The sequence below is a fragment of the Dasypus novemcinctus genome, chromosome 14 (assembly GCF_030445035.2).
Source record: "Dasypus novemcinctus isolate mDasNov1 chromosome 14, mDasNov1.1.hap2, whole genome shotgun sequence".
Lineage (NCBI taxonomy): Eukaryota > Metazoa > Chordata > Mammalia > Cingulata > Dasypodidae > Dasypus > Dasypus novemcinctus.
In genome coordinates, this window is record NC_080686.1 from 8,692,606 (window position 1) to 8,719,962 (window position 27,357).

Below are 27,357 nucleotides of genomic sequence, written 5' to 3' on the forward strand. Positions count from 1 at the left end.
TTGTGTCCCACAGGACTGCTCACCAGAGGGTAACCAGCAGAGGAAGATTTTAAAAATCAAGTGGACAAGATGACCTGCTCTGTAGCTAATGTTCAGCCTCTTTCCGCAGCCACTCCTGTCATTGCCCAGTGGGCTCATGAACAAAGTGGCCGTGGAAGTAGGAATGGAGGTTATGCATGGTCTCAGCAACAGGGACTTCCTCTTATCAAGGCTGACTTGGCTACAGCCAATGCTGAGTGCCCAATCTGCCAGCAGCAGAGATCCATACTCAGCCCCCAATATGGCACCATTCCTCGAGGTGACCAGCCTGCTACCTGGTGACAGGTTGACTATATTGAACCACTTCTACCATGGAAAGGGCAGCATTTGTTTTAATTGGAATAGATACATACTCTGGATATGAGTTTGCATTTCCTGCATGCAATGCTTCTTGCAAAACTACCATCCATGGACTTACTGAATGTCTTATCTACCACCATGGCATTCCACAGAGCATTGCTTCCAATCAAGGAATGAATTTCATGCAAATGATATGCAGGAGTGGGCACATGCCCATAGAATTCACTGGTCTTACCATGTTCCCCTTCACTCTGAAGCAGCTGGATTGATAGAACAGTCGAAAGGCCTTTTGAAGACTCAATTACAGTGCCAACTAGGTGGCAATACCTTGCAGGGCTAGGGCAATGTTCTCCAGGTGACTGTGTATGCTGTAAATCAGCATCCACTCTATGTTGCTGTTTCTTCCTTAACCAGGATCCATGGGTCCAGGAACCAAGGGGTGGAAATGGGAGTAGCACCAGTCACTATTACCCCTAAGTGACCCACCAGGAAAATTTTTGCCTCCTGTCCCTGCAACTTCAAACTCTGCTGGTCTACAAGTTTTAGTTCCAAAAGGAGTGCTGTCACCAGGGAACACAACAATGATTCCAGTGAACTGAAGTTAAAAATGCCACCTGGACACTTTGGCCTCCTCTCATCTCTGAATCAACAGTCAAAGAAGGGAATTACTGTACTGGCTGGGGTGATTGATCTGGACTATCAAGGGGAAATAGGATTGCATCTGCATAATGCGGGTAAAGAAGAGTTTGCCTGGAATACAGGAGATCCTCTAGGGGATCTCCTAGTACTGCCATGTCCTACAATTAAAGTCAATGGAAAATTGCAAGAACCCAATCCAAGCAGGACTAATAATGGCCCAGAATCTTCAGGAATGAAAGTTTGGGTCACCCCACCAGGCAAAGAACCAGGGCCAGCTGATGTGCTTGCTGAGGGTAATGGAAACATGGAATGGGTAAGGGAAGAAGGTAGGGATAAATATGAACTTCGACCATGTGACCAGTTACAGAAACGAGGACTATAATGGCCATGAATCTTCTTTCCTTGTTTCATTATGATGATTGTATATGTACAGAAAACAAATTTGTCTTCTTCCCCAAACTTTCCCCTTATAATATAAAAAGTTGAATCCCATTTCATGTCATAATATTTGAGGATGTCAAGTTTTGGAGTGAATATTACCCAAGAACTTGCATCCTAATCTGTATGGAATTAAGGCATTTCCAGTTGTACGCAGGACAGTTGAACATTGTTAGGCAGAAATATATATATATATATATATGTATATGCATGTCTGTTATTGTTTTTACTTACAGACTAAGTATGGTTGTCGAGTTGACAAGGGGTGGACTGTGATAGTTAGGCTATTGTGTTAACTTGGCCAGGTAACTGTGCCCAGTTGTTTGTTTGGTCAAGCAAGCACTGGGCTAACTATAATACAAGGTCATTTATGGACTTCAGTCACCACTGACTTTAATGCAGTGGTAAATCATAGATAGCTGATTACAATCACATCAATCAGGAAGGTTGCCATTAGCAATGAGTGATGCTTAACCCAATCAGTTGAATGCCTTAAAAGGGGAAGTGATTCCAGCATTGAGAAAGAATTTCCCAGCTTGTCTCTAGACAGCCAACATCTCCCAGAACTCATCAAGAACATTCATTAAACTTTCATTGCCTGCCTGTGGAACCTGGACGTGTGCATCCCCTCAGCTGCATGAGAGACTCTTACATAATCACATACTATTGACAGATATCTCTTATTGATTCTGTTTCCCTCAAGAACCCTGAATAATACATTCATTTATCATATTATTCAAGCTGTTTATCTTCCGTCCAGATGGTCTATACAATACTGAGAGTGGTGTACTGAAGTCTCCAACTATTATTGTAGAGACATCTATTTCTCCCTTCAGTTTTGCCAGTGTGTGTCTCATGTATCTTTGGGCATTCATGTTCGGTGCATAAAAATTAAGTATAGTCATTTTTTTTCTTGGTGAATTGCCCTTTTATTAACATATAATGACCTTCTTCATCCCTTATAACAGATGTGCATTTGAAATCTATTTTGTTTAATATTAGTATCACTACTCCAGCTGCTATTTTGGTTACTATTGCATGGAATAACTTTTCCAACCTTTCACTTTTAACCTGGTTGTATCTTTATGCCTGAGGTGGGACTCTTGCAGACAATATATAGATGGCTCATATGCTTTTTTTTTTAAGATTTTTAATTTATTTCTCTCTCCTCCCCACGATTGTCTGTTCTCTGTGTCCATTCACTGTGTGTTCTTCTGCATCTGCTTGCATTCTTGTTAGTGGCACTGGGAATCTGTCTCTTTTTTTGTTGCATCATCTTGCTGCTTCAGCCCTCCACATGTGCAGCGCAACTCCTGGGCAGGCTGCACTTTTTTTTTTTGCGTGGGGCAGCTCTCGTTGGATGGCGCACTCTTTGTGGGGTTCCCCTACAACACGAGGGACACCCCTGCGTGGTATGGCACTCCCTGCACGCATCAGCACTGCATGTGGGCCAGCTCACCACATGGGTCAGGAGGCCCTGGGTTTGAAACTTGGACCTCCCATATGGTAGATGGATGCTCTATCAGTTGAACCAACTCTGCTTCCCATATACTTTTTTTTTTTTTAAGATTTATTTTATTTATTTCTCTCCCCTTCTCCCCCCCGCCCCACCCCAGTTGTCTATTCTCTGTGTCCATTTGCTGCGTGTTCTTTTTGTCTGCTTCTGTTGTTGTCAGTGGCACAGGAATATGTATCTCTTTTTGTTGCGTCATCTTGCTGCATCAATTCTTCGTGTGTCCGGCACCATTCCTGGGCAGGCTGAGCCTTTTTCGCGCTGAGTGGCTCTCCTTACGGGGCACACATCTTGCGCGTGGGGCTCCCCTACGCGGGAGGCACCCCTGCATGGTACGGCACTCCTTGCACACATCAGCACTGCGTGTGGGCCAGCTCCACATGGGTCAAGGAGGCCTGGGGTTTGAACCGCAGACCTCCCATATGGTAAACAGATGCCCTATCCACTGTGCCAAGTCCACTTCCCCTCAAATACTTTTTTATCCATTCTATCAGTCAGTCTTTTGATTGGATCCAAGATGGATTGTTAATTCAATCCATTAACACTCAATGTTATTACTGTAAAGGCATTACTTGCTTCATCCATTTTGTCCTTAAGTTCTCTGTTGTCATACCATCATATTGTCCATCTTCTTATCCTTTAGTCTACCTACCTTTCCTAATAATCTTAATTTCTAAACTCTTTTCCAAATTTCTTTCCCTTGTTTTTTCCTTTCATGCTGCAGCAACCCCTTCAGCATCTCTTGTAAATCTGCTCTTTTGGTAACATATTCTATCAATTTTTGTTTGTCTTTGAACTCACCCTCATTTTTGAAGGACAGTTTTGCCAGATACCAAATTGTTGGCTGGCAGTTTTTCTGTTTCAGTACCTTAAACACATCATACCACTTTTTTCTTGCTGCCATGGTTTCTGAAGAGAGGTTGGCACTTAATCTTATTGAGTCTCCCTTGTATGTGATTCTTTGATTTCTCTTGCTGCTTTCAGAAACCACTCTTTATTTCTGATATTTCTCTGAATAGTACATATCTCTGAGTAGGTTTACTAAGATTTCTTCTGTTTGTGGTGCACTGTCCTTCTTGGATATTGATATTTATTGTTCTTCATAAAAGGGCTGTGAAGTTTTTGGCCATTATTTCCTCAAATATTCTTTCAGCCCCTTTTCCATTCTCTTCTCCTTTCTGGACACCAATAATGTGAATATGCATTTCACATTGTCATTCAATTTCTTGAGATTCTTTTCCATTTTTTTCCCACTCTCTTCTCTTTTGGTTCTCCTGTCTTTTCCAATTCTGATGTTCCAGCTTTGAAATCACTAATTCTGTCTTCCAGCAATTCAAATCTGCTCTTATGTGCCTCCAAAGTATTTTTAATCCCATCCATCACATCTCTGATCTCATAAGGTCTGTTACTTTTCTTTGCAGGCTTTCAAATTGTTCTTTATGTTTACCCATGTCTTCTCAGTATCCTTTATTTCTTTAGTCATATTTTCTTTAAATTCTTTGAAGTAATTATGAGAGTTATGTGATTATCATGGATAAATTGCATTAAATTCTGTACCTCTTTAGGATATTCAGTTTGTTCTTCAGTCTGGGCCATCTCTTTCTTTTTCTTAGCATGGCTTGTAATTTTCTACTGATGTCTAGGCATCTGAATGAGTATGTGGGTGAATTTACTCTGATGGCCTATTTCTCTCTTTTGCCTATTTTTTTTCCCCCACAATTCTTCTTTGATATTTGGTTCAATTTATTTTAAGTCATTAAAATTGCCCATCTTAAGTTTTCAAAATCGGGCCAGGGATTAAATAGTGGGGCACAGATTTTCTCCCAGGTGTTGGATACAGAGAGTGCAGAGAACAGTTTTTGCAACTTCTAGTCAGGCTAGCAGAGGGAACTCCTAAGCACATCTGTCCACCAAGGTGTTTCAGCCTCAGCTTTCCTGTGTTCCTAGGTTGAATCTCCAGATCAGAGATTCAAAGCAGGCTCTGTTAGCCAAATTCACTGAAGAAAAGCACCTCGACCTCCTCTCCCTTTTCTCTTGAAACAATTGACAGGGAGGAAGATGTCTGTTTCCCTCTCAGTTGGTTGCAGTCAGCTAGGGGTTTCACCCCAGCTTAACATCTTGGGGGCAGCGGAGGGGAGCCATTCCCGGTCACCACGGGGACTTGGTAACTCATGTTTGTCATTTTGGCTTCTTCTCTCTGTCCCTCACCCTACTGGGAGATGTACAGCACTATCCTGGTTTGCTAACCCCCAAAGCAGGTCCCTCAGACAGCTTCGGGCTCTTTCTCCATTGTTTCTGTGAGAACATCAGCTCTGTGTGTTAGTCCATCGCCATCTTCCCATAATTCCTAATATTTTTTCAGTATTATTTCAGTTAAACACGGGCAACTACAAGGACAGAGAACAGTGGTACCAAGTGATAAAGAAAATTCCTAACATAAAACGAAAACAAAAATTAAATGCTAGACTAGAGTTACTAACCAACTAAATAAGCACACCAAGATAAACACATGCTGAGACATTGGCAAAAAATTCAAAGCCAAACTAAGAAACAGGAATTCATGACCCACTCTAATGAACAAACTAAAATGCAGGAGATAATGCACATGGAACAATTAAGCAAGGATATTCAAACAAATATGCTTAATTAACTCAATGAAATGACTGAAGAAACAAAGAATATGAAGAAGACAATGGGGAATATACAGAAGAAATTGTAAACATAAATAAAAAGATAAATCTTCTGGTAATGAAAGGCACAATGCAAGAAATTAAAAATATACCAGTAGCATATAACAACAGATTTGAACAGGCAGAGGAAAGAATTGGTGATGTCAAAGAGAAGATATCCAAAATTGCATAGGGAGTAGAACAGATTGACAAAAAAGGAAAATATTCAGCAGGGACTCAGGGAATTGAATGATAACATGAAACATATGCCCATAATGCCCATAATGAGAAGAGAAGGGAAAGGCTTCAGTAGAAGTGTTTGAGGAAATAATGGTCAAAAATGTCACAACTCTTATGAGGAACATGTATATGTATGACCAGGATGTGCAGTGTACTCCAAGTACAATAAATACACGCAGACCTACCCTGAGAAACATACTGATCAGACTGTCAAAAGCTCAAGAAAAGGCAGAATCCTGAAGCAGCAAGAGAAAAGAGATCCATCACATATAAGGGAAGCTCAATAAAATTAAGTACTGATTTCTAATCTGAAACCATGGAGGCAAAAAGGCAGTGATATGACATAGTTAAGGAGCTGAAAGAAAAAAAAATGCAAGTCAATAATTCTGTATCTAGCAATACTGCCATTCAAAAATGAAGGAGAGATCAAAATATTCAGAGATAAACATAAATTGAGAAAGTCTGTTAACAAGAGTCCTGGTCTTTAAGAAATACTAAAGAAAGCTCTGCAGGTTGTAGGGAAAAAAACAGGAGAGAGAGGGTTGGAGGATAGTATAGAAAGAAAGATTACTGGAAAGAGTAACTGAAAGGATAAAAAAACAAATAATAATAAAAGACAACATACATAAGCTTAAAGAAAAAATGGCTAAAATACTGTCTTTACAGTTGTATTACTGAATGTTAATGGATTAAAACCCCCAATCAAAAGGCAAAGACTGGCAGAATGGATAAGGAAATATGATCCATTTATTACATGCTGTCTACAAGAAACTCACCTTAGACCCAGGGACACAAAGAGGTTGCAAGTGAAAGACTGGAAAACTGTTTTACATGCAAACAGTAACCAAAAAAAGGCAAGAGTAGCTATCCTAATATCGGGTAAAATAGACCTTAAATATAAAACTGTTGTAAGGAACAAAGAAAAACAGTATATATTAATAAAAGGGGTACTCAATCAAGGAGAAGGAACAACCATAAATATTTATGCACATTACTGGGAGCACCAAAACACTTGAGGTAATTACTGGCAAAACTAAGGGGAGAAATAGATGCTTGTACAATCATAGTGGGTGACTTCAATATACCATTATCACCATTAGACAGGACATCTTGCCAGAGGCTCAATAAAAAACAGAGAGCTTGAATAATATATTAGAGGAACTAGACTTAATGGGCCTATACAGAATATTACACCCCAAATCAACAGGATATACATTCTTCTTGAGTGCTCATGGATCATTCTCCAGGATATAGCATATGCCAGACCACAGAACAACTCTCAATGAATTCAGAGAGGCTGAAATTATCCAAAGTAATTTCTCTGACCACAATGGGATGAACTTACAAATCAATAAAGGACAGAGAACTGGAACAGGAGCAAACCTATAGAAGCTAAACAACATACTCTTAAACAATCAGTGGAGTAAAGGAGAAAATTGCCAGATAAATCAATAACTACTTTGAAGCGAATGAAAATGAGAATACAACATATCAAAATTAATGAGATGCAGCTAACTCAGTGCTGAGAAGGAAATTTTAAGGTAAAGGCTTACCTTAAAAATGAAGAAAGCTGAAATCAAAGACCTAACTACATGCCTAGAGACTAGAAAAAGAAAAATGAACTAATCCTATAGCAAGGAGAAGAAAGGAAATGACAGAGCAGAATTAAATAAAACTGAGACTAAAAAGACATTAGCAATAATTATTAAAACCACAAGCTGGTTTTCTGAGAGATTAATAATATTGACACACCCTTAAATAGACAAAGAAAAACAGCAAGAACAAGCAAAAAATAAATAAACCAGGAATTAGAGAGGAGATATCACCACTGACTTCACAGAAATAGAGACTATCATAAGAGGTTACTCTGAAATTTAGTATGTCAACATGTTGACAATTTAGATGAAACTGATGAAGTTTTAGAAACACACAAGCAACCTACACTGATGAAAGAAGAAACAGAAGAACTCAACAGACTAATCATAAGTAGTGAGATTGAACTAGTCATCAAAAACCTCACAGCCAAGAAAACTTCCAGTACCGTTTGGCTTCACAGGCAAATTCTACCAGTCATTCCAGAAGAACTAACACCAATCCTACTCAAACTCTTCCAAAAAATTGTAGAGGAGGGAACATTACTGTATGAGTCAGGGTACTCTAGGCAAACAGAATCAAAAAGAGATATCTGTCAACAGTATACAATTCTATAGGAGTCTCTTATGTGACTGTGGGGATGCACAAGTCCAGGTTCTGCAGGCAGGCTACAACCAGGGGCGGCAATGAATGTCCAGTGAAGGTTCTTGACGAGTTTTGAGAGACACTGGCTGTCCAAAGACGAGTTGGGAAATTCTCTCTCAATACTGGAATCACTTCCCCTTTTAAGGCATTCAACTGATTGGATAAAGCAACACTCACTGCTGATGGCAACCTTCCTGACTGATGTAATTGTAATCAGCTATCTATGATTTACCACTGCAGTAAAATCAATGGTGACTAAAGTCCATAAATGCCCTTGTTAGCCCAGTGCTTGCTTGACCAAACAACTGGGCACAATTACCTAGCCGACTTGACACATTAGCCTAACCATCACAATTACGTAACTCATTCTATGATGCCAACATCACCCTAATACCAAAGCAACATAAAGAAGCTACAAGTAGGGAAGTGGATATGGCAACAGATAGAGATTCCACCTACCATATAGGAAGTCCAGGGTTTGATACCCAGGGCCTCCTGGCCTGTGTGGCAAGCCAGCCCACATGGAGTGCTGCTGTGCACAAGTGTCACCCGGCACAAGGGTGCCCCCCGCGCAAGTGGCCCCTGTGCAATGGAGTGTAGTCCCATGCAGGAAAGCAGAAACTGCCCAGGAGTGGTGCCACCCACACAGAGAGCTGATGCAGCAAGATGCCATAACAAAAAAGAGACAGAGAAAAGAGACAATATGTGACACAGCGAACTAGGGAGCCGAGATGGAGCAAGAGAATGATCACCTCTCTCCCACTCTGGAAGGTGCCAGGATGGGTTCCCAGAGCCACCTAATGAGAATACAACAGACACAAAGAACACACAGCAAATGGACACAGAGAGCAGACAACGGATGGGGGGAGATGGGGGAGAAATAAGAAAAAAGAAAATAAAAACCAAAAAGATGCTATAAGTAAAGAAAACTCCATATGCAAAAATCCTCAACAAAATATGTGCTAATCAAATTCAAAAACACATAAATCAAATTATATATCATGATCAAGTGAATTTTATCCCACTCATGTAAGGAAGGTTCAATATAAGAAAATCAATGTAATACACCACATTAACAGATCAAAGGAAAGAAATCACAATATCTGTATCAATACAGAAAAAGCACCTGACAAAATACAATATCCTTTCTTTATAAAAATCACTTTGAAAGATAGGAATAGGGAGTGGATATGGCTCTGTGGCTCAAACAGATGAGCACCTGCTTCCCACATAGGGAGGTTCTGGGTTTGGTTTCTGGTGTCTCCTAAAAAAAAAAAAACAACAACAAGCAAACAATTCAGAGGAGCCATTGTGGCTCAGTGGTTGAGTGCCAGCTTCCCACATATGAGGTCCGGGGTTCAATCCCCAGCCCTGGTACCTCAAAAAATAAATAAATAAATTTTTAAAAAGATAGAAGCCAACTTCCTCAACATGATAAAGAGCTTATATGAAAATCCCACAGCTAACACCATTCTCAACGGTGATAAGGTAAAAAGCTTTTCCACTAAGATGTAGAACAAGACAAGGATGCCCACTGTCACCACTCTTATTTAACATTGTATCAGAAGTACTCGCTCAAGCACCTAGGCAAGAAAAAGAAATAAAAAACATCCAAATTGGGAAGAAGTAAAACTTTCACTATTTGCAGATGGCATGTTTTAAAACTTCCACTATTTGCAGATGACATGATCCTATACATAGAAAGTCCCAAAAAATCCACACCAAAGATTCTAGAATTCATAAATGAGTTCAGAAAAGTGGCAGGATATGTAATCAACATGCAAAAATCAGTGGTGTTTCTATACACAAAAAATGAGCAATCTGAGGAAATCAAGAAAAAATTCCATTTACAACAGCAACTAAAACAATCAAATATCTAGGAATAAACTTTAACTAAAGATGTAAAAGATTACACACCACTGCTGGAGAAAATCAATGAAGACCTAAATAAATAGAAGACTACTGCATGTTCATGGATAGGAAGACTAAGTACCATTAGGCTGTCTATCCTATTCAAATTGATTAACAGATTGAATGCAATCCCAATAAAAGTTTCAACAGCTTTTTACTGAACTGGAAAAGCCAATTATAAAATTTATTTGGAAGGATAAGGCATCCCAAATAGCCAAAAAAAATATCTTAGAAGGGAAAAATTAAATTGGTGGAATCACACTACCTGCAAAAGAAAACTCCAAACCTACAGTGGTCAAAACTGCATGGTATTGGCACAAGGATAGACATACTGATGAATAGAACAGAATTGAGAGTTCAGATATAGATCTGAGCATATTTGATAAGGGCACCAAGTGCACTCAATTGGGACAGAATAGTCTCAATAAATTGTGCTGCAAGAACTGGATATCCGTATTCAAAAGCATGAGAGATGATCACCATCTCACACCCTATACAAAAATCCACTCAAGATGGATCAAAGACCTAAATATAAGAGCCAAAACCATAAAGCTCATAAAAGATAATGTAGGAAAAATCCAGTGGGAGGAAATAGTTTCATAAACTTTACACCCAAAGCATGAGCAATGAAAGAAAAAATAGATGAGTTGAACCTCCTTAAAATTAAAAACTTTTGTGATGCAAAGGAGTTTGTCAAGAAACTGAAAAGGTAGCCAGCCTACTTACTGGGAAAAAATATTTATAAACCACCTATGTGATAAGGGCTTAATATCCAGGATCTGTACAGAAATTTTATCTCTCTAAGATAAAAAGACAAAGAACTCATTTAAAAAATGGGCACGAGATCTGAATAGACATTTTTCCAAAGAGGAAATACAAACGGCTAAAAAGCACAGAAAAGATGCTCAAAATCACTAATTAATGGGGAAAGGTAAATCAAAACTACAATGAGATATCACCTTACACCTATTAGACTTGCTGCAATTAAAAAACAGAAAACTACAAGTGTTGCAGAGGATGTGAGGAGTAAGAACACTCACCCTCTGCTGGTATATGTAAACATGTAAACACTTGTTAAAGTACATGGTAATATGGTGCAGCCACTGTGGAGGAGAGTTTAGCAGTTCTGCAGAAAGCTAAGAATAGAATTGCCATAGGGTCTGGCAATCCCACTACTAGGATTATACCCAGAAGAACTGAAAACAGTGATACCAAAAGATGATTGTCACATCATTATTCATGACTGCCAAAAGTTGCAGGCAACCCAAATGTCCATCAATGGATGAATGGATAAACAAATTGTGGTATACATATATGATGGAATATTACTTACCTATAAGAAGGAATGGGATTTTAATACATGAGAAAACATGGAGGAATCTTGAAGACCTTATGTTGAGTGAAGTAAACCAGTCTCTAAAGGGCAAATATTGCATGAGTGCACTAATATGAATTAAGAGCATTAAGGAGACACAGAGGAAGAGTCTGAAAGTTAGTTTACCCGGAGATAGAAAGGGCATAGGAAGGTGACCAAATGCTCAATCTGGGCAGAATCAATGACAAAGTGGATGGGGGTGTTGGCAGGGGATGCAGATGATGGTGGTACAGCAATGTGAATGGGATCAATGATGCTGGGGTGCGTGTGTGAGCGGGGCTGGCTATCCATATAGCTGGGGGTGGGGCTAGAGGAAGGAACAGGTGAACTCTGGGGAGGCAGGGGACTGTTGTTGAGAAACAGTTATGGGAGTCTTCTTTCATCAACTATTGCACAGGAGGATCACTGGTGCAGGGTGTTGGTGGTAGGGAATTGGGTGGGGAACAGTGCACATGGGGCATGCCTCTATGGAATATGTTCATGTGGTCATAGGGTGTTATCTCAGTGGATGGAGACCTACACAGTAACCAACAAAATATTAAATACCCATTCTGGGGTGTCCTGCTAATAGAGTAGCAAGAAATCTCTAGAGTATATGGGCAGTGCCTAATAAAAGAAAATAGACAAATACATCAAGCCCTCAATATTAATTTTTGTACTTATGATCTTATTCTTGTAAAACTGGAACTTAGCCTAATAATATCTATTGCCTAAGAGTTACCTCCTGAAAAGGTCCTTGTTACTCAAATGTGGCCTCTCTCTAAGGCAAAGGCAGCAAATAAACTCACTACCTTCCCCTCTACATAGGATATGACTCCCAGGGAAGAGCCTCCCTGGTACGGAGGCATTATAACCAAGCACCAATCTCTGATGCATTTGGAAAATGACCTTGACCAAAAGGGAGAAAAATTAAATACATAAGTGTTCACAGCTGAGAGATTTTACAGTGAGTAGGGAAGTCATTCCAGAGGTTCTGCTTATACAAGTCTCAGGCAGATCTCACTAACGTCAGTGGTAAACCATCAAACAGGGGTGCTCTTGAGGGTTCTAGATATCTGAACATTACAGGCAAGACACACAACCCCATGAAATCAGTACCCTGTCAGTGGGCCTACCTTGGATTATACAACTTATTTCCCCGATGTAACAGAGTTAGATTCATTTATAATTTCCTTATACAAGATTCTTCCACCCCTTCTATTTGAACCTACAATTAGTAGTAAACCCATTAAATATATGTCCCAGAGACTTAAATCTTCAGTCTGTTCATATGTTGGTTGAGCCTTGAATCTCAGCAGAGTTGCAGCCAACACCTACTCTCCAGCTTTTTGGATTCGCCCAGGACAGGTAACAACTTGACGATGATGGACAACCCAGACCAAAAAGCAAAGAGGATCTACAACTGCAAGCAAAACAGTTCCTTCCATTTGCCATATAAGATCTACGGCCCCTCTCAATTTGAAACAGAGTGGGCATCACCATCCCAAATTCATCAAGATGGAGGAATGAAAAAACAAAAAAGGGGGAAGGAAACCATGGATGAAGTAGACACAGCATTATTGTAGTAATGGAGAAACTTGTATCACCGACTTAAACAATGAGGGGAAAACCTCTACCATTGATATAAAAACAGTGGTTACCAGAAGTTTTGAGGGAAGGAGGAGGGAAGAATAGGGCATTTTTAGGGCACTGGATTATTCTGCATGATATTGCAATGATGGACACATCTTTTCAAAACCTATGAAATTATACAGTACAAAATGTAAACCATAATGTAAACTATAGGCCATGGTTAACAGCAATGCTTCAATATTTGTTATTCCATTATAACATGTACCATACTAATGTAAGATGCTATTAATAGGGGAGAATGAGAGAGGTAGTGTAGGGGGCAAATGGGAATCCACTGTATTTTGGATGTAACCTTTCTATATTTTAAGGCTTCTTTAAAAATGAAGTTTATGAAAACAAAAACAACAAAAAACAAAACTATGGGACCCAACAGACCCTCCAAAAAATTGAAGACAGAACAATCCCTAACTTATTCTGAGGCTCACATGACCCTAATATCAAAGCCACAAAAATGTACCAAAAAAAAAAAAAAAAGACCAACATCCCTTAAGGATATAAATTCAAAAATCTTCAACCTGTGTAACCATGGACCAAAATAGATTGACTGATATTGTGGCTATTGTTGTGTGTTAACAGAAACACCCTAGCATTGATATAAATATAGTGGTTACCAGGGGTTCAGGAAGAAGGGGGAGGAATGAATAGTTGGAACACATGGCCTTTTTAAGGCAGTGAACTAGTTTGGTAAGATACTGCAATAATGGACACATGATATTATACATTTGTCAAAGCCTATAAAACTACAGATCACAAAGTGTGAACCATAATGTAAACTATAGATTTTGGTTAGTAGTAACACTTCAATATTGATTCATCAATGGTAACAAATGTACCACACTAATATAAGATGTTAATAATATGGGAAAAATTTGTATGTAGCTGTGGAGGTAGTAGTATATTATTAGTCTGTCAAAGGGCTACAGATGCAAAGTACCAAAAATCTGTTGGCTTTTATAAAGGGTATTTATTTGGGGTAAAAGCTTACAGTTACAAGGCAGTAAAAAGTCCAACTCATGGTACCATAAGAGGTACTCTCTCACCAAAGTCAGCAGCCATGTATTGAATCAAGATGGCAGGTGATCTCTGCAAGGTTTCAGCCTTTCCCTCTAGGTGTCCTCTCTCAGGCTCAACTGCTGCACTTCTTCTTGATTTCAGCTGCAGGCTGGCATAGGGCTTGTCACTCAGGGCTTCCTATATTTAGTCTCAGCTTTCTTTCCAAGGTCAGCTGCAACATATCAGACAAAATGGTTCATCTTTCCCAGGGCTTCAGCTGTTTGACCCATCTTCCTGTCACATGGCCAGATCAAAAATAACAGAGCTCTCTCTTCCCTATCTGAGTGTCCATTTAAAACAGGTCCAGCAAGGGGATGGGTACTCAACCTGAGTCATGCCCACTGACATAATCAAAAGCCCTAATCTTAACAGTAATATAATCAAAGACATCTCAGGTGAATTTAATGCAATCCAAGGGCATCACACCCAGAGGAAAAGATTAGTGTACAAACATAATCTTTCTCTTTTTGGGATTCATAAAATAATAACTGCCATAGGGTGTTACATGGGAATTCCCTATACTTTTTATGTAATTTTCCTGTAAATCTAAAACTTCTCTAAAAATAAATTTCACTAAGAAAAAAAACTTCAACATGCAAAAATCAGCCATGGTTCTAAATATTAGTAAAGAACAATTCAGAGAAGAAAGCAAGAAAATATTCCATTTACAATATCAACAGAAAGAATCAATATGTACAAATTTAACCAAGGATATAAAAGACTTATTCATAACACACTAAAAAACATTGCTGAAAGAAATTAGATAAGACCTAAAATAGCATATCTCTGTTCACAGATTGGAAGACCAAATGTTGGTAAATTATCAGCTCTATCCAAAGCAATGTACAGACTAAATGTAATCTCAATTAAAAATCCAACAGCTTTCTTTGTAGCAATGGAAAAGCCAATCATCAAATTCATTAGGGAAATGAAATCAGGGCAACAAAGAGATATAACGTCACAACAAGAAGCATGGCTATTATTAAAAACAAAAAACAAAAAAATGGAAAATATTAAGTCCTGGCAAAGATGAGATATAGCAACCCTCATATATTGTTGGTGTGAATGTAAAATGCATTAGCTATTATGGAGCTGTTAAGCAGCTCCTCAACAAGTTAAACATAGAATTATAATATGACCTGGCAATACCATTTCTAAGTATGTACCAAAATGGGTAAAATCAGGGACTCAGAAAGACATTTGGACACCAGTGTTCACAGCAGCATTATGAAAACAATAGCCAGGAGATGGAAGCATGCTAAATATCCATCAGTAGGTGAATGAATAAATAAAAAGTGACACATACGTATATTCAGACTTCAAAAAGGAATTAAATTTTGATAAGTCACTACATTGATGAAACTTGAAAACATCTTGTTGACTGAGATATCAGACATGAAGAAATAAGTGAGATAAGAGTCCACTTACATACAATGGTGATAATATGCAAACTCGTAAGGTCAGAATACTAGGAGTAGGGCTAGGAGAAGAATGTAGGGATAGCACATAATGGGTTTATGATTTCTGTTTGGGGTGAAAGGAAATTCTGGTAATGGATGGTAGTAAGGGATGGTAGTAAGGGAAGCACAACATTGTGAATAAGATCATTCCCACTGAAAAGTATGCTTGGGAGTGGTACAGATGGGAAAGTTATATATGTATATATCCACAATTTGAAAAAGAAAAACATCTAAAGAGTAAATGACAATTAAATGCAATACGTGATCCTAGTTGGGATCTAACAATGGAGGAGAAAAAACTCAGAAGGATATAAGGATATAAGGGACAAATGGAGAAACTGGAATACAGACTGTAAGCTTTATATCAATATTAAATTTCTTGAATTTCATAACTGTACTTAAAAGTGATTAATTAAGGGAACAGCCTTGTTTTTAGGAAGTGTGCATAGAAATACTGAGTTCGAGGACCATGATGTATATAACCTACTTTCAAATGTTTAGAAAATGATACATAGATAAATGGACAGATGAATAATTAGCAATATTGCATGCAAACGGGAACCAAAAGAGACCTGGGAGGAGGAAGGGCAAGATGGCATCTGAGCGAGTGCACCTCATAATCTCTGCTGCAAAGAAGAGGCTGAGTAGGCTTGGAGTCCTGCTGGACCGAGCTGTTTAGGGTGCTTGCAGGGCAGGAGATATCTGGATGTCGATTTGGTGAGAAAATGACAGAAGAGATTCTTGCAAGAGGCGAAATTTTGGGTTTCTGACACGGAGGTCAGAAGTTGTAGGTAGAACCCCTCCCACTAGGGCTGAAGGCCCAGCCGCGACGATCCCTGAAATCTTTGTTTGCTCAGGAGTTCCCAAACCCTGAGCAGGCGGTTTTGGGGGCTTGCAGGGCAGAAGGTGTCTAGATGGTCAATTTGGGGAGACAAGTGACAGAAGAGATTCTTTTGAGAGGTGGAATTATAGGTTTCTGACACAGAGGTCAGAAGTTGTAGGCAGAACCACTCCCCCTAGGGCTGGCGACCCGGCTGCGGCAATCCCTGAAAACTTTGTTGTGCTGCAGTGTTCCCAAACCCAGTGTTAACTGGATGTGTGGTTCCCACGCATCCCCTAAACCCTAGTAGCCCACGCTCCAGAGACACACACACCTTGAGTCTGCAATATTCCCGAATTCACCACGCCCTGAAGTCCGTCTGAGGTCCTTGATTACCATAGCCCTCCGCGTTTTTGGTTTTTGCTGTTGTTTTTCTTTCTCCTTGAGCTTGGATGAGTGTACCAGCTGACTTGGGGGGAGTCTGTGAGGAAAGGAGAGGTGAGTCTACTGAGGAAGTCCAATTTAGCTAAACGTCCTGGGATAGGAAACTTGGTCTGGGAAAAGGTGGAGTCAGAAAATCAATTAGACCTCCTCTAGCACACCTAAGGGGGAGGGACTGTAGGACGTGCTATCCAAGCTTCCAGTAACATTATTTGGGGTTTTTGGTGAGGTGTAGGTGCTCTCACACTGAAATAAGGAGTCATAATCTTCTGTGTTGAGTTGGTTCAACAAGGACCCACTTGAATCTCCTACCGGACCTCTCAAGCAGCTTTCCTGCTGCCCTGGGAGACAGAGAAGTGAGGAAGGGAGAAAGGGGGAAGGTCACATCCCTAAGCATTTTATTTAACTGCAAAGAGGATTCCCAGCTTGAAACGTTGGTTCTTTTTTTTTTTTTTTTTTTTTTTTGTTGTGGTTGTTAATGTTGCATTGTCTCCTGATCTTTTCTCCCACTTTATCCCCCAAGGTCCTTTTTCATTTATTTAGTTTTTTTTTTCTCTTTTTCTTTATCTTGCTTGTTCCTGCCACCCCCCCTTCTCTTCTCTTCTTTTTTTTCTTTTCTCTCTTTTTCTTCTTTTTTATTTTATTTTCTTTATATAATAGGTGCTGCAGGGAGCGCTTCACATTTGCTGTGTTTCCTCATCCTCCATTTCCTTTTTTCTGTGTGTATTGATTTGAGCCACCTACACTATCACCTTTCCCCTACATCTTTATACCCTCCACTATCTACTGTTTCTCTTAATTCCACTTACCTTTCTTTGGCCCCCAAATTGTCTGACTTTTTATTTCTAATACCTTTGTTCTGTTTTCTTTTAGCCACTCTTGATATTATTGTATTTCTTTTCTCTTTCTCTCTCTCATGAAAACACTGGCCTTTTAATTCATACTATATTCCTCCCCATATTCAGTTGACTGTCTCATTATAGGTACTCTACTTACTGCTATAACTCTATACAACTTGCATGAGCCTAATATACATTCTCCTAGATCTCACATTGTTGCTGTTAACATTTATTACCAATACTACTTTATAAATTTTCTTTTCTTACTCATTTTGCTTTCCCTGGCCCTAATATTTTCCTTCAAAGTGAACTTAGCCAGCAACAAGAAAATAGAGTAAGAAGAACAAAGTGACAAAGAGAAGACATAACACTTATGCATGAACAACAACTAATTAATCCCCAAGACTAGACAAAGAAGCTAAGGAACTGATTAAACCCATCAAGATAAAATGATGACCAGACAGCAACAAAAAACTACAAACCAAACCAAGAATCAGGAAAACATGGCTGAATCCAATGAGCAAACTAAAAACCAGGAAGGGGAGCAGAACATCGGACAAGTAATTAAAGATCTCAAAACATATATTAGAGGCCAATCTAATGAAGTAAAGGAAGAGATTAACAATATGAAGAAAACACTTGGAGAAAATACAGAAGAAATTGCAGACATACACAAAAAGATAACAGATATGATGGTGATGAACATCACAGTTCAAGAAATCAAAAAAACACTCGCAGCAAATAGCAGCAGATTAGAAGAGGCAGAAGAGAGAACTAGCGACGTGGAAGACAGTACATCTGAAAACAGATAGTAGAACTGATCGATAAAAAGATAGAAAAAATCCTGCTGGGACTTAGGGACCTGAATGACAATGCAAAACAAACAAACATATGTATTATAGGCATTCCAGAAGGAGAAGAGAAGGGAAAGGGACAGAAGGGGTGTTGGAGGAAATAATGGCTGAAAACTTTCCAAATCTACTGAGGGAGATGGATGTACATGTCCAGGAAGCACAACGCACCCCAAACACCATAAATCCCCAACAGGCCGAACCCCAAGACATACACTTATCAAATTATCCAATGCTCAAGACAAAGAGAAAATTCTAAAAGCAGCAAGAGAAAAGAGAACCATCACATACAAGGGAGGCTCCAAAAGATTAAGTGCTAATTTCTCATCTGAAACCATGAAGGCAAGAAGGCAGTGGGATGATATAGTCAAGGTACTAAAAAAAAAATTTCCAGCCAAGAATACTCTACCCAGCTAAGCTAGCATTCAAAAATGATGGAGAGTTCAAAATATTCACAGATAAACAGAAATTAAAAGAGTACGCCAACAAGAATCCTTCCCTTCAAGAAGTTCTGCAGGAAGAAAGGAAAAAACAGGAGAGACAGAGTTGGAGGAGAGTGTAAGAGCAACAAAAAGAGGAGGAAAAAAACAAACAAAATATGACAAACACAAGTCCCAAAAAAATATGGCTAACATAAATAATTCCCTGAAAGTAATAACATTGAATGTCAATGGATTAAACTCACCTGTCAAAAGATTCAGAATGGAAGATTGGATAAGGAAATATGACCCATCTATATGCTGTCTACAAGAAACACATCTTAGACCCAGGGCTTCAAGGAGGTTGAAAGTGAATGGCTGGAAAACAATCTTACAAGCAAACAATAACCAAAATAAGGCAGGTGTAGCTATATTAATATCAGACAAAATAGACTTTAAGTGCAAAACAATTGTGAGAGACAAAGATGGATACTACATATTAGTGAAAGGGATAATCTTTAAAGAAGAACGAACGATCATAAATATTTATGCTCCTATCAAGGGAGCCTCCAAATATGTGAGGCAAACACTGGAAAAACTAAGTGAAAGAATAGATGCCTCTACAATTATAGTGGGAGATTTTAATACACCACTATCAACTTTGGACAGAACATCTCAAAAGAGAATCAATAAAGAAACAAAAACTTTGAACAGTATATTAGAGGAGCTGGATCTAATAGACATATACAGATCATTACACCTGAATACAGCAGGATACACATTTTTCTCAAGTGCACATGGATCATTCTCCAAGATAGACTATATGCTAGGCCACAAAGAAAGGCTCAATGAATTCAGAAAGATCGAAATCATACAAAATAATTTCTCTTACCACAGTGGAGTGCAGCTGGAAATCTGCAAGGGCCAGAGGTCCAGATTTCACACCAAGATATGGAAATTAAACAGTACACTCTTAGAAAAACAGTGGGCCAAAGAGGAAAACTCAAAAGAAATGAATAACTATCTTGTAAATAATGAAAATAACACAACCTAACAAAACTTACGGGATGCAGCAAAAGTAGCTCTGAGAGGGAAATTTATAGCCATAAATTCATACATCATAAAAGAAGAGCAAAAATTGAAGAACTAACAGCACATTTGGAGGAATTAGTAAAAAAGCAACAAAGTAACCCCACAAGAAGAAGAAAGAAAGAAAGAGCAAAGATAAGAGCAGAACTAAATGAAATAGAAAATAAGAAAGCACTTGAAAAGATAAACAAAACCAAGAGCTGGTTCTTTCAGAAGATCAATAAAATTGACAAACCCTTAGCTAGACTAACAAAGAAAAAAAGAGAGAAGAGGCAAATACACAAAATAAGAAATGAGAAAGGAGATATCACCACAGATCCCACAGAAATAAAGACTACCTTAAGAGGATACTTTGAAAAACTATATTCCAACAAAAATGACAATTCAGAGGAAATGGACAAATTTCTAGAAACACATAAGCAGGATATAGTGATGAAAGAAGAAATTGATGATCTCAACAAACCAATCACAAGTAAAGAGATAGAACTGGTCATTAAAAACCTCCCAACTAAGAAGAGCCCAGGGCCAGACGACTTCACAGGTGAATTCTACAAAACATTCCGGAAAAAACTAATGCCAAACTTGCCAAAAATCTTCCAAAAAAATGAAACAGAAGAAACATTACCTAACTCATTCTATGATGCCAACATTACCCTAGTACCAAAGCCAAACAAAGACACCACAAGAAAGGAAAATTACAGACCAATTTCTTTAATGAACCTAGATGCAAAAATCCTCAACAAAATACTTGCTAACCGTATTCAACAACACATTAAATGAATTATACACCATGACCAAGTGGGATTCATTCCGGGTATGCAAGGATGGTTCAACATAAGAAAATCAATCAATGTAATACACCATTATAAACAGATTGAAGGGAAAAAATCACATGATTATATCTATAGATGCAGAAAAAGCATTTGACAAAATACAGCACCTTTCTCGATAAAAACACTGCAAAAGATCGGAATACAAGGAAATTTTCTGAACATGTTAAAGAGTATATATGAAAAAACTGCAGCCAACATCATTTACAATGGTGAAATCCTACAATCTTTCCCTCTAAGATCAGGAAAAAGACAAGGATGCCCACTATCACCTCTTCTATTTAACATTGTCTTAGAAGTACTTGCTCGAGCCCTGAAGCAAAAACCAGATATAAAAGGCATTCATATTGGAAAGGAAGAAGTCAAAATTTCATTATTTGCAGATGACATGATCCTATACATAGAAAACCCTGAGAGGTCTACAACAAAGATTCTAGAACTCATAAATGAGTTTAGTAAAGTCACAGGTTATAAGATCAAAGAGCAAAAAATCAGTAGCATTTCTGTACACCAATAATAAGCAAGCTCAGGAGAAATCAAGAAACAAATACCATTTACAATAGTCAATAAAAAAATCAAATACCTAGGAATAAATTTAACTAAGATGTAAACAACTGATACACAGAGAACTACACAAGACTGTTCAAGGAAATCAAAGAAGACCTAAATAAATGCAAGAATATTCCCTGTTCATGGATAGGAAGACTAAATATTATTAAGATGTCTATCCTACCAAAACTGATCTACACATTCAATGCAATCCCAATACAAATCAACACAGCATTCTTTAATGAACTAGAAAAACTAGCTATGAAATTTATTTGGAAAGGAAAGAGGCCTCGAATAGCCAAAGACATACTGAAAAAGAAAAATGAAATTGGAGGAATCACACTACCTGACTTAAAAACATACTACAAAGCTACAGTAGTGAAAACAGCATGGTATTGGCACAAAAGGAGAGACACACAGACCAATGGAACTGAACTGAGAGTTCTGAGATATCCTCATATATATAGTCATATAATATTCGATAAAGCCACCAAACCCTCTCAACTGGGAGAGAATGGCCTATTGGACAAATGACGCCTGGAGAACTGGATATCCATATGTAAAAGAATGAAAGAGGATTACCAACTCACACCGTATACAAAAATCAACTCAAGATGGATCAAAGACCTAAATATAAGAGCCAAGTCCATAAAGACTTTGGAAAGAAATGTAGGGAAGCATCTACAGGACCTTGTAATAGGAAATGGCTTCATGAACTTCACACCAAAAGCACAAGCAGCAAAAGAACAAATAGATAAATGGGACTTCCTTAAAATTAAAGCCTTCTGCACCTCAAGGGAGTTTGTCAAGAAAGTGAAAAGAGAGCCTACACAATGGGAGAAAATATTTGGTAACCATATATCTGATAAGAGACTTATATCCTGCATATATAAAGAACTCCTATATCTTGAAAATAAAAAGACAAACAACCCATTTAAAAAATGGGAAAAAGATTTAAACAGACACTTCTCCAAAGAGGAAATACAAATGGCTAAAAAGCACATGAAAAAATGCTCCAAATCTCTTGCTCTTAGGGAAAATGCAAATCAAAACTACAAAGAGATACCATCTTACTCCCATAAGATTGGCAGCTATGAAAAAAACAGAAGACTACAAGTACTGGAAAGGATGTGTAGGAATGGGAACACTTATCTACTGCTGGTGGGAATGCAGAAGGATCCAGTCATTCTGGAGGACAGTTTGGCGGTTTCTCAAAATCCTAGCTATAGATATGCCATATGACCCAGCAATTCCAATGCTGGGTATATACCCAGCAGAACTGAAAACAAGGATGCAGACCAATATATGCACACCAATGTTCACAGCAGCATTGTTCACTATTGCCAAAAGTTGGAATCAACCCAAATGCCCATCAACAGATGAATGGATAAATAAAATGTGGTACATACATACAATGTAACACTACTCAGCTTTAAGAACAAATACACTACAAACACATGTGATAACATGGATGAATCTTGAGAACCTTATGTTGAGTGAAGCAACCCAGGCATTGAAGGACAAATACTACATGACCTCAATGATATGAAATAAGTAAACCAAGCTGCCTCAGAGAGCTAGAGACTGGATGATAGGCTTAAAGGAATTTGGGGGGGAGAGGAAGGATGTAAGCTGACACCTAGATGGGTGAAATCTATGATAAGCTGGAGGTAAGTATTTGTACAAGGAAGGGATAAAATGGGGGCATAGGGTTACTTTTGGGTGGGGCTTTGCGGGCTTGAGGAGGGCTAGGGATGGGAGGATGGGTAACATTGCCCAAGAAATTGGGGGTAGGGTGGGGAAACATCCGAACATAGGAGATTGTCAGGTATTTGGTTGAGTATAATGCTGAGAAAACCTTTTCAAAAATATAGTAAGGAAGGTTACCTGTTTAAGATGCTTAAGGAGATAATCTGATGCAGGACAGGCTTCTAGGGAGTGTGTGAGTACTCATTTTGCTATAGTGGGTTATATCATTGGATAGAGACCCATATAATGAGAGTGAAGGTATAGCCACATCCTGGGGAGGACTGATGTTCTCAAATAGAGGGAATTGTATCTCTTGAGAGAAATGGTGTCTCCCAATGTATTAGGGCAGTTGAGCATGTCAAGCCCTCAACACTGTTGCAAGTATCTCTGAACATGGCCCTTCAGGCAAAGACTGACTGTCACTGTGGGCCCTGAGGGGAGGGGGAAAGAGGTATTGAATAGATGGAATCAGTGTAACTGTGTGGACAATCGAAGTGTTCCCCAAGATTATGCAAGGATGGATATAAGACATGTTAAATTACACCAAAAATGTGTAGGGGCTGATGGGCTAAACTGTAAATCATAATGTAAAACATAATATAACTAAAAATTTAGAAAACTGTATAGTCTAAAATATAAACCACAATGTAAAGCCAAATGTTACCTTGTTTGAAAGCTATTGCCTCAATATCTGTACATCAGTTTTAGTAAATATAGTATGAATATGTAAAAAGATTATTGCTGTGCAAGGGAAAAGGGTTTTATGTTGGATATGTGGGAGTACTGTATATTGTATATATGAATTACTGTGACCTAAAGCTTTTGTGAAGATAAGCTTAATAATTAGGAAAAGAAAAAGAAAAAGAGAGGACGTAGACACTGAGGAAAAGTCGGAAGAAGTTGCCTTGCCAATTTGCATACAGGGCAACACAAACTGCAGTGATGAAAGGCAAAACATCAAAAACAAGCTTTTGCATTTTTAAATTTTTTGATACTCCAATTAATTTTTACCTTCATTTTTCTAAATTAATATGTATTCTATATCTAACCTTTAAACTCATCACTATATTCCATTTTACTATTAATGGAACCTGGCAATATATTCGGCTTCATTTTTGAAGAAGTTTTGGATTACAGAGAGTTTGGCTGGCATATTGGCCTGTTTCTCTTATATTAGGCACTGCTTATATATTCCAGAGATTTTTGCCATTTTATTTGAGAAAGTAGCAGGACTCTCTGGGATGGGAATTTAATATTTGTTGGCTACTGTGTTGGCCTCTATGGAGAAAACATTACCATGAGAACACAAATATATTCATGTCCAATAGAACTATGCTTTAGGTGCATTTCCCCCCATATTTCACCCCACTATCCACGTTCCGTACTAGTGATATACTTTTGTTTTAGATCCTGAAAGAACATTCTTATAATTGTATTTTCAACCGCAATCCTCAGCCATCCTAGAGTTCACTGAGTTGTAGTTGCCATTTTATACGCTAGCTTTCATTCTAACATCATGGGTGACCCAAGCCTTCCCCTTTCAACCACGTTCACACTCACAGTTCAGCAACACTAATCACGCTCACACCATATTGCTGTGCCATCATCACCTTTATCCATTACCAAACTGTTACAATCAACCTTATTATAAATTCTGCACAGATTAAGCATCACATCACCAATCTCTACTCCCCTTCTTTCTCCTGGTAACCTATCTTCCAGACTCTACCTCTGTGAGTTTGCTCAATATTCTTAAATCATATTAGTGGAATCACACAATATTTGTCTTTTAGTGAGTGGTGTACCTCACACAGTGTAAGGTGCTCAAGCTTTGTCCGTGTTGTAGCATGTGTCAATACACAATTCCTTTCAGCTGAGTAGTATTCCATCATATGTATATATCTCATTTTATTTCTGTTGAGGGACACTTCAGTTGCAGAATTGCCAAACTATTCTCCACAGTGGCTGCACCATTCTACATTCCCACCAACAGTGAATAAGCTTTCTTACCTCTCCATGTCCTCTCCGACCCTTGTAATATATTTTTTAATAGCCTATCTAGTATGTGTGAAATGATATCTTATTGTAGTTTTGATTTGCATTTCCCTAATAGTTAGTGATGTTGAACATCTTTTCATGTGCTTTTTAGCCATTTCTATTTCCTTTTGGGAAAGTGTCTCTTCAAGTCTCTTGCCCATTTTTTAAATAGGTTGTTTGTTTTTTTTAATTGAGTTGCAGGGTTTCTTTATATATGATGATTATTATACCCTTAATGGATAAGTGGTCCAAATATTTTCTCCCATTGAATAAACTGGCTTTTCACTTTCTTGATAACCTCCTTTGAAGCCCAAGTTTTTAATTTTGTGGAGGTCCAGCTTATCTATTGTTTCTTTTGTTGCTCATGCTTTGGTTTTAAAGTTTATGAAATCATTTCCTACCGCAAGATTTTGTAGATGCTTCCCTACCTTATCTTCTAAGAGCATTATGTATCTGGCTCTTTTTTTTTAGGTCTTTGATCCATCTTGAGTTAATTTTTATAGGGTATAAGAAAGGGATGCTTTTTCATTCTTTTGCATATGGATATCTAATTTTCCCAGCACCATTTGCTGAGGAGTCTATTCTATCCCATTTGAGGGCACAAGTGGCCTTTTTGAATATCAGTTGGCTGTATCTATATTTGAAATCTCAATTCAAGTCCATTGGTCAATGTCTATCCTTGTGCTACTACCATGCAGTTTTGACTGCTGTATTTTTGTAGTATGCCTAAAGTCTGGTAGCATGATTCCTCCAATGTTTTTCTTTTTCAAGATTGGTGCCCACTCCCCTTCCAAATATATGTGCTATTTGGCTTTTCCATTCCTTTAAAAAATACTGTTGGAATTTTTATTAGGATTGTGTTGAATTTGTAAATCAATTTGGATAGAATTAACAAAAGTATGTTGCATGTTCATTTCTATTTATCTCAAAGATTTTTTCCTAATTTTCCTTATGATTCTTCTCTGACACACAGGCTGTGTTTGAATGTTGTTTAATTTTCACATATTTGTGAATTTTACAGTTTCTCTTCTGTTATTGATTTCCAGTTTCATTCTCTTTTGGTCAAAGAAGATACTCATGATTTCAGCATTTTAAAAAACGTTGTAGGGTTATATATGGTCTAACCTAGGGATTATAACATATATACTAAGAAGCATGTATATTTTGCTGGGTCTAGTAGTTGGTTTATAGTGTTGATCAAACCCTCTATTTCCATATTGATCTTCTACCTAGTTTTTGCTATCCATTTATGAACATGGGTAATAGATGTCTTCAAGTTGTTATTGTGGAACTATTTCTCCTTTCAATACATTTGTATATTTTGGTGTTCTGTTGTTCTGTGCATACATGTTTATAATTATGATTTCTTCTTGACAGATGACCCTTTTATAGATATTTTATTCTTTGATTATTATAACAATATCTAACTTAATTTTGTCTGATATTACTATAGCCAGACCAGGTCTCTTTTTTTTTTTGTCTTTATTTATTTTTTTAATGTTACATTAATGAGATATATACATATGATGGAATACTACTCAGCTGAAAGGAATTGTGTATTGACACATGCTACAACACGGACAAAGCTTGAGGACCTTACACTGTGTGAAGTACACCACTCACTAAAAGACAAATATTGTGTGATTCCACTAATATGATTTAAGAATATTGAGCAAACTCACAGAGGTAGAGTCTGGAAGATAGGTTACCAGGAGAAAGAAGGGGAGTAGAGATTGGTGATGTGATGCTTAATCTGTGCAGAATTTATAATAAGGTGGATTGTAACAGTTTGGTAATGGATAAAGGTGATGATGGCACAGCAATATGGTGTGAGCGTGATTAGTGTTGCTGAACTGTGAGTGTGAACATGGCTGAAAGGGGAAGGCATGATGTTAGAATGAAAGCTAGCATATAAAATGGCAACTACAACTCAGTGAACTCTAGGAAGGCTGAGGATTGCAGTTAAAAATACAATTATAGGGCGGAGGACTTGGCCCAGTGGTTAGGGTGTCCATCTACCACATGGGAGGTCCGCGGTTCAAATCCCGGGCCTCCTTGACCTGTGTGGAGCTGGCCCATGCACAGTGCTGATGGGCGCAAGGAGTGCCATGCCACACAGGGGTGTCCCCGCATAGAGGAGCCCCATGCGCAAGGAGTGTGCCCCGTAAGGAGAGCCGCCCAGCACGAAAGAAAGTGCAGCCTGCCTAGGAATGGTGCCGCACACAC

General features: G+C 38.4%; 1 protein-coding gene across 4 annotated transcripts in view; it reads right to left on the reverse strand.

Moving 5' to 3' along the window:
• Positions 1–27,357, reverse strand: part of LOC101433889 (zinc finger protein 596-like) — a 96,660-nt gene that overhangs the window by 63,874 nt on the left and 5,429 nt on the right. For 2 of the 4 annotated variants that reach the window (XM_071207812.1, XM_071207811.1), the window contains exon 2: positions 14,035–14,219. The exons of 1 other annotated variant lie outside the window; for it this stretch is intronic. The gene's annotated coding sequence lies outside the window, so the exon portion shown is untranslated. Of the gene's footprint in view, positions 1–14,034; positions 14,220–16,661; positions 16,809–27,357 lie in introns of all 4 variants that reach the window. One more of the 4 variants, XM_071207810.1, reaches the window with a different exon arrangement.